The following is a 7,472-nucleotide window of genomic DNA, read 5'->3' on the forward strand; positions in this document are numbered from 1 at the left end:
TCACTCGGTGAGGTGCTGTGGAGGGTTGTGGGAGGCGACTCTCCCACATGGTGGGTGACTCTCCCATGTGACTGTCAGTGGGCGTATTGGTCGGGAGCAGGGTACAGGCTACATGGATGTAATCTGGGAGCCTCCCCAAGGACGGAACTGTGCGTCTGCTGCTGCTCCTAGGGACCAGTCGTGAGGAGCCTGCCGGGGTCCTCAGGGCCACGTTCAGCTACGGGCCGGGCAGCTGCCCTTCATCCCCTGAGCACGTTTCATCAGCATCGAAAGCACGTGAAGGTCCTGGGCACACCTCTGCTTGCAGGCCAGGGAGGACCTTATGGATGCTGCTTCCTGGGACTGTCCCTTGAGGCACAGGACAGATGTGGGAGCACAGTGCCTGGAACCAGATGAGTTTTCTGTGCAGGCAACCACAGGGCCAGCTGGTGGCAGGGTTCCACGTACAGGAGTCTGGGGGTGCGCATCACTAGACTCTGCTTCCAGAGGCCCAGTTGCCTGGAAAGGGAGTCCATCCCTTGCTCAGGGCTGGGTGGTCTAGGGCCCTGAGCCCTTCCGAGAGGGCTCCCCAACGCCCCCCGCTCCTCCACCCTGTGGTGCCGTCGCACGTGGGAGAGGTATGTTCCAGAATTGGATCTGCAGGATGGTTGGCCCAAGAATGTAACTGTCATCCTGGCTGTGCAAAATCATTTAGTCACAGCCACGTGGAGCACGGATGCTTGGTGAGCTTGACTGGGGTCCTGGCTGAGCTGACTGCATATTGATGAACGGCTGAGTGTGCCGATTCCCGGGGAGAAAGCTGTGAATCATGGGCTACCACGGCTCTTGTGGGATCTGACCACGGTTCCTGGCTTTCTGACCATACTCTCATCTCCAAGTTTGGCTCATCTCTACCAAGCAGAGAGTTTCCTTCCCTCTTTCAGACACTCAGACTGTGCCAGGGATTGGTCTCCAGGCAATGATTTTTACTTCCTGTGAATTAGTAGAGGGTCTGGTTTCATTTGCCACCCTTGTGGCCTCTGTAAACAGGGAGAGCAGCCAGCCTGAAGGGGGCCCCTCTGTTGTCAGGGTTTTATTTTTTGTATTTTTTTTTAATTAATTAGTTTTGGTGCAGTGGTAAAGAACCCGCCTGCCAATGCAGGAGATGCTGGAGACACGGGTTTGATCCCTGGGTCAGGAAGATCCCTTGGAGAAGGGCATGGCAACCCACTGCAGTGTTTTTGCCTGGAGAACCCCATAGACAGAGGAACCTGGCGGTCTACAGTCACAGACAAAAACAACACTTACTTTTTAGCTTTTTTTGATGTGGACAATTTTTAAAGTTTTGATCGAGTTTCTTACAATATTGCTTCTGTTTTTGTGTTTTTTTACTGTCACAAGGCATGTGGGATGTTAGCTCCCCCTCCAAGGATGAACCCGCCCCCCTGCATTGGAAGGGGGGGTCTTATTCCCCCAGACCACCAGAGAAGCTCCTGTCAGGGTTTTAGAAGAAATGATCTCACACTTGCGCTTACTGAGAGTCTGCTGGGAGCCACACAGCCATGAGGGGTCGCGTTGGACCGTCTGCCCCCAGTCAGGTCCCCAGTTCAAAGCTGACAATGAGAAGATGGAAAAACCAGAGTGGAAGGGAAGTGGAGTCAGAGGACAGAAGAGAAAGGACCCTGTCTTGGAGGGGTAAAGCTTGCAGGTTGCCAGAGGCCACAGGAAGTAGAACTGGTGGGGGTGGTGGGGGTGGCTGGTAACTGGTCTGTGGGGTGTGCAGGCCGGGGTTGGGGACGGGCAGAGAATCAAGCAAAATGGGGTCCTAGCTTGGTCCATTTCAGGGGTCACTTGCTTAATGGTGACCTAAGGAGAGTCTCTTTCAGAAGGCTCTTCTGGTAACTTCCTGGCTGTATGGTGGTTAAGGCTCTGCCCACTCACTGCCAAGGGCCCAGGTTCAATCCCTGGTTGGGGATCTAAGAACTAAGATCCTGCAGGCTGAGCAGCGCAGCCAAAAAGAAAATGAGGCTGTCCTGATGAAAAGTGAGTGCCCAGGTTAGAACCAGTAATGGCTGGCGATGCAGAGGGCACAAGACACACAGTCAGGGAAGAGACGACCTGTTTGCCGGGGAGCCCCAGCCGGGGTGGTGCAGAGGGGCCCAGAGTCAGAGGGCGATGGCTGTGGCTGCGGAAGGGTCAGGGGCCCAGGAAATCAGCCCGCCCACAGGAGCGCTGGGTCTCCAAGGACGCATCTGGACGGCCTCTTTGTTTGCTTCGGAATCAGAAGATGCAGTCCTCTGTGGTAATCGCGGGGAGGCAGGGTTCCCCTCCCTTGAACCCAAGTTGTTAAAGTGTGAATTCTCGATGCGCCCAGCTCCTGGTCCCACTTCTCAAGCAGGTGGGAAGGGCCCCAGCGGGAGGGGCGTGGAGAGCCTGGCGAGTCTGGAGTGGCGTACAGGAGGATTTCCCGAGTGGAACCGTTAGCACGTGCCGAAACGGGGGTAACCCTGAGGCAGTTGCTGCTGCTGCTGCTAAGTCACTTCAGTCGTGTCCGACTCTGTGTGACCCCATAGACGGAAGCCCACCAGGCTCCCCCATCCCTGGGATTCTCCAGGCAAGAACACTGGAGTGGGTTGCCATTTCCTTCTCCAATGTGTGAAAGTGAAAAGTGAAAGTGAAGTCGCTCAGTCGTGTCTGACCCCCAGCGACCCCACGGACTGCAGCCCACCAGGCTCCTCCATCCATGGGATTTGGGTCTCTGCTAATTCCTTCGATATCGGGGTGCCCAGCCCGGGCTTGCCTTTTGTGAGAAAATTGTCCCTTAGCTATGGATCGAACCCCCAGGCTCTTAGCGACAGCCCGGGGGTCTGCGAGGAGGAGGCGGCAGCCACCCCACCCCATCATCACTTGCTCAAGGAGCTCAGGTGAGGGACTGAGAACCGGGAAGGCCTCCAGTACTTTGGAAAAGTCTTTGATGTCAGGCGTAGCCCTCCCCAGAAGGCACCGTTTCCATCTTACCAGAGGGGCTTCTGCAGGGAGGCATCTCTAACCCAGGGCCTTTCAAGAACTTGTGTACAGAGTACATGCAGACTTCGGAGATACTACAGGTCCAGATTATCAAAATAAAGCAAATAGTGCAGTAAGGTGCGTCACACAAATGTTGAAGTTTCCTAGTGCACATAAAAGCAATGTTTTATTTGTATAAAGTTCTGATTGCCAGTTGCTCGGATAACAGGTGACAAAGCAGAGTTCCTAAAAGTAATTAAATTTCCTTAAACCTAAGGCTGAATCTTGAATACATTATTGAATTGTTTAATGTCCTGATGGCTAGCAGATTGACAGCTGCACGTTGGGCATGCTTTTTTTTTACTTTATTTTTCACTGCAGATTTGGCAGTCTACAGTAAATTTGTAAGCTTACATCAAACTTATGAATAAAGAATTATTTAAAATTTTTAAAAAGTTTTCTACCTGAAACTAACACGTTGTAAATTAACTATACTTCAATTAAAGATTTTTTTTAAAGTTATGTTTGCACTATACATAAATGGGCAGTAGCATTATGTCTAAAAAATACAATGTATATGCCTTCCTTAAAGACCTTTATTGCTAAAAAATGCTGAATATCATCTGAGCCTTCAGCAAATTGCAATCTTTTTGCAATAGTAGCATCACAGATCACTGGTCACCATATCAACTATAATAACTGAAAAAGTTTGAAATATTGTAAGAATTTCTGCAATGTGATACAGACACAAGGCAAGCAAATGCTGTTGGAAAAAAATGGCACCAGTACACTTGCTTGATGCAAGGTTGCCATGAACCTTCAATTTGTAAAACAAAACAACACAGTATCCACAAAGTTGCTGAAAACTTCCCTAACCTAGGAAAGGAAACAGGCCTCCAGGTCCAAGAAACCGGGAGAGTCCCAAAGAGGATCCACCCAAAGAGAATCAAGTGTAGCGTTGACAATTTTTGTGTGAACTAGACAGTTACCATGTGTGAACTAGATAACTGCTGGGAAGCTGCCGTATAGCACAGGGAGCTCAGCTCGGTGCTCTGTGATGACCTAGAGGGGTGGGGTGGGAGGGAGGGAATATACACACACACATATAGCTGATTCGCTTCGTTGTACTGCAGCAACCCACACTACACTGTAAAGTTATGTTGTTGTTTAGTCACTGAGTTGTGTCTGACTTTTTTGTGACCCCCTGGAGCCCACCAGACTGCTCTGTCCATGGGATTTCCCAGGCAAGAATACTGGAGTGGGTTGCCATTTTCTTCTCCAGGGGAACTTCCCGACCCAGGGATCAAACCTGTGTCTCCTTCACTGGCAGGCAGATTCTTTACCACTGAGCCACCTGGAAAACCCGTAAAGCAATTACACATCAAAAAAAAACAAAAACAAACAAAAAAAAACCTCCCTGAGAACAGTCTCCACTTGCAAAAAAAGGGGGACAAAAATTAAAGATAGTCTTAAAAGCAGCAAGTTATGTACAAAGGAACTCCCAGAAGGCTGTCGGCTGACTTTCTGGTTAATTGGGGGCAGGAAAAAGGTGAGGTAATGGCTGCTCTGTAAAGCCATATCTGAGTTACATGCTTCTCTGTGAGATGCACATCCAGAGCATGGTCGTGTCAGCCTGATCCAAGGGTGGAGATTTTGGCCCTGACATCAAAAAATTTTGGCCCTGACATCACGTGCATTGGACACCATGCAGGCCCAGCTGGAGGGTCAATACTCCCAACCAGTTTGAACTTGGCAAGACTAGCTCCTGAAAAACAACTTAAGTACCTGTTACCATAACAACCCTTATGTCACAGGTATTATCTGTGGGGGGTGATAAAAGGAGTCTCACTACTTTTTGTGTCTAAGCTATGCAAATCTTGAAGAGTACGCAATTTGCAGGAACATTTAAGGCAAGTTTGGTTATGGGACATTATGTATTAAGCAAATTAGAGTCTAAGGGATCTAACTCTTGACTGCCCTCAGTTTCAACCTCACTGTGGCAGACATTTTCATATGGAATGCTGTGGACTGGATGGTTGTTAATGACTAAATGGGATTCTAGAGGTATGCCAATATCTTTCCACTTTTAAGATCGTTTTGCATAAAGGATCCATGTTTGAAGACCAAAGTGTAGATTGGGTGGAAGGAAAAGCAAAATGGAGTTGCCATTGCTAAGAGAGCCTGGAGGCCCTTTAGGAGTGTGGCTTATGCACACTCAGCCTGGGCAGAATCAGACCTTCTGATCCCTCACCATCATAAAGGAATCATTCAAAACATCTGCCAGAAACTCAGGATACTTATCAGACCCTTACCCTAAAATTACTCACCTCAGCCTTTCTATTTATGTCCCGGACCCTGAAATAATTTGCGATTCCTTAAGGACAAATATTTTCCAGCTTGCGTTTGAGTTGATCACAGTTCTTGCCAGGCAGCTTTTAACCTCATGATTTTTTGTGTCTATAAGTGCCAACTCTCTTTCTGGGAACACTCTCTTGGTTTTACTTGAATGTGTATCTTTTGAATTGGAATTCTTAGAACTCCCAATAAATTCTCTTCTTGGTGCAGCTTCCTGTAGTATTTCTTGGTTGACAATTGTGATACTATGATTTACAATAAGAAATATACATTTGATCTTCATCCCCATTTCTGTACAGAGCTCCTAAGACTTTTTTTTTTTGCTATTTTTTTTAAAAAATGAAGTGTAATTGCTTTACAATATCATATTAGTTTTGGGTGTACAGCAGCACAGCAGTTTTAGATATATGTGTGTGTGTGTGTATTTATCCTTCTTCAGCTTCTTTTCCCTTTTGGTTATTACAAAGTATTGAGCATAGTTCCTTGTGCTGTCAGTAGGACCTTGTTGGTTATCTGTTTTATTTTAATTATTTTGGGGATTCTATAACTTTATTCAACAATCGGCAGTTCTCATCCACATTAACTGCAGATTTTTCAAAGTGGTGACAGGCACATAGGTAACCAACATATAAAGCTTATTTGATGAACTTTCCTTTTCATTATGTTTTCAGGACAAAACTATGGAATGCTTCGTGAATTTGCAGGTCTTCCTTGTGCAGGAGTGACGCTAATCTTCTCTGAATCTTTCCATTTTTATCATATGTGCTGCTGAAGCCAGCACTCTATTTTATATACAGTAGTCTATTCTTGCCTGGAGAAGCCCATGGACAGAGGAGCCTGTCCTACACTCCATGGGGTTGCAAAGAGTCAGACACGACTGAAGCAACTTGGCACCAACACAGTGTGTATGCGTTAATCCCAATCTCCTAAATTATTCTTCCTTCTACCCTACCTCCTTTCCTCTTTGGTAACTGTAGGATTGTTTTCTATGTCTGTGAGTCTCTGTTTTGAAAATAAGTTCATTTGTGTCTTTTTCTTTAAAGATTCTGGGTGTAAATGATATCATACGATATTTATCTTTCTCTGTTTGGCTTACTTCACTTAGTATAATAATCCCTAGGCCTGTCTGCAAATGGCATTACTTCATTCTTTTTATCTTTTTAGGCCATGCCACACAGCTCCTGAGATCTTAGGTCCCCAAGCAGGGATCGAACCTGGGCCATTGGCAGTGAAACTGGAGAATCTTGACCACTGGACCACCAGATAAGTCCCTACTTCATTCTTTTTTATGACTGAGTAATATTCCATTTGCTGACCGTAGCTTTGTAGTATAGTCTGAAATCAGGGAGCCTGATTCCTGCAACTCTGTTTTTCTTTCTCAAGATTGTTTTGGCTATTCGAGGTCTTTTGTGTCTCCATACAAATTTAAAACTTTTTGTTCTAGTTCTGTGAAAAATGCCATTGGTAATTTGATGGAGACTGCATTGAATCTGTAGATTGCCTTGGGTAATATAGTCATTTTGACCATATTGATTCTTCCAATTCAAGAACCTCTTAAGACTTGGAATTTCTGATGTAATGAGAGCCATAAAGGTGTCTTTTGTTAATGGGGTGACTTTCAGAACTCACCTGTATTTGGGGGCTGGTTGCCAGTGGAGACAGCCTTGTGGTTAGAGGGTTGGAGCTTCCAGCACTGCCCTCAGTGGGAGGAGAGGGGCTGGAGTTGGAGTAGTCACCAGTGGCCCATGAGTTAATCAATCGTGTCTGTGTAAGGAAACCTCCATAAAAACTCCAAAGGACTGGATTCGGAGAGCTTCCAGCTTGGTGAACAAGTAGAGATTTGGGGAGAGTGATGACCCTCGAAGGAATGCGGAAGTTCTGTGCCCCTATCCATAATTTGTGGTCTATTCTGGCTGTTCCTGAGTTATATCCTTTTATAACAAACTGGTGATCTAGTGAGTAAACAGATTTTCTGAGTTCTGCAAGCCCCTCTAGCAAATTAATTACACTCAAGGGAGGGGGTCGTGGGAACCTCTGATTTACAGATGGTCAGTTAGAAGCACAGATAACAACCTGGATATAAGACTGGCCTCTGAAATGGGGCAGGGGGCAGTCTTGAAGGACTGAATCCT

The 7,472-nt window shown here is 46.7% G+C and overlaps 1 non-coding gene across 1 annotated transcript; it reads right to left on the reverse strand.

Annotated features, from left to right (window-relative positions):
- Nucleotides 1–6,014: 6,014 nt before the first annotated feature.
- On the reverse strand, nucleotides 6,015–6,121 carry LOC129547404 (U6 spliceosomal RNA). The gene has a single exon (XR_008684077.1). It is a non-coding gene; the product is annotated as a U6 spliceosomal RNA (small nuclear RNA).
- Between the last annotated feature and the right edge of the window lie 1,351 nt (nucleotides 6,122–7,472).

The sequence above is a fragment of the Moschus berezovskii genome, chromosome 22 (genome assembly GCF_049115385.1).
Source record: "Moschus berezovskii isolate FMDL1 chromosome 22, NW_MosBer_1.0, whole genome shotgun sequence".
Classification (NCBI taxonomy): Eukaryota; Metazoa; Chordata; class Mammalia; order Artiodactyla; family Moschidae; genus Moschus; species Moschus berezovskii.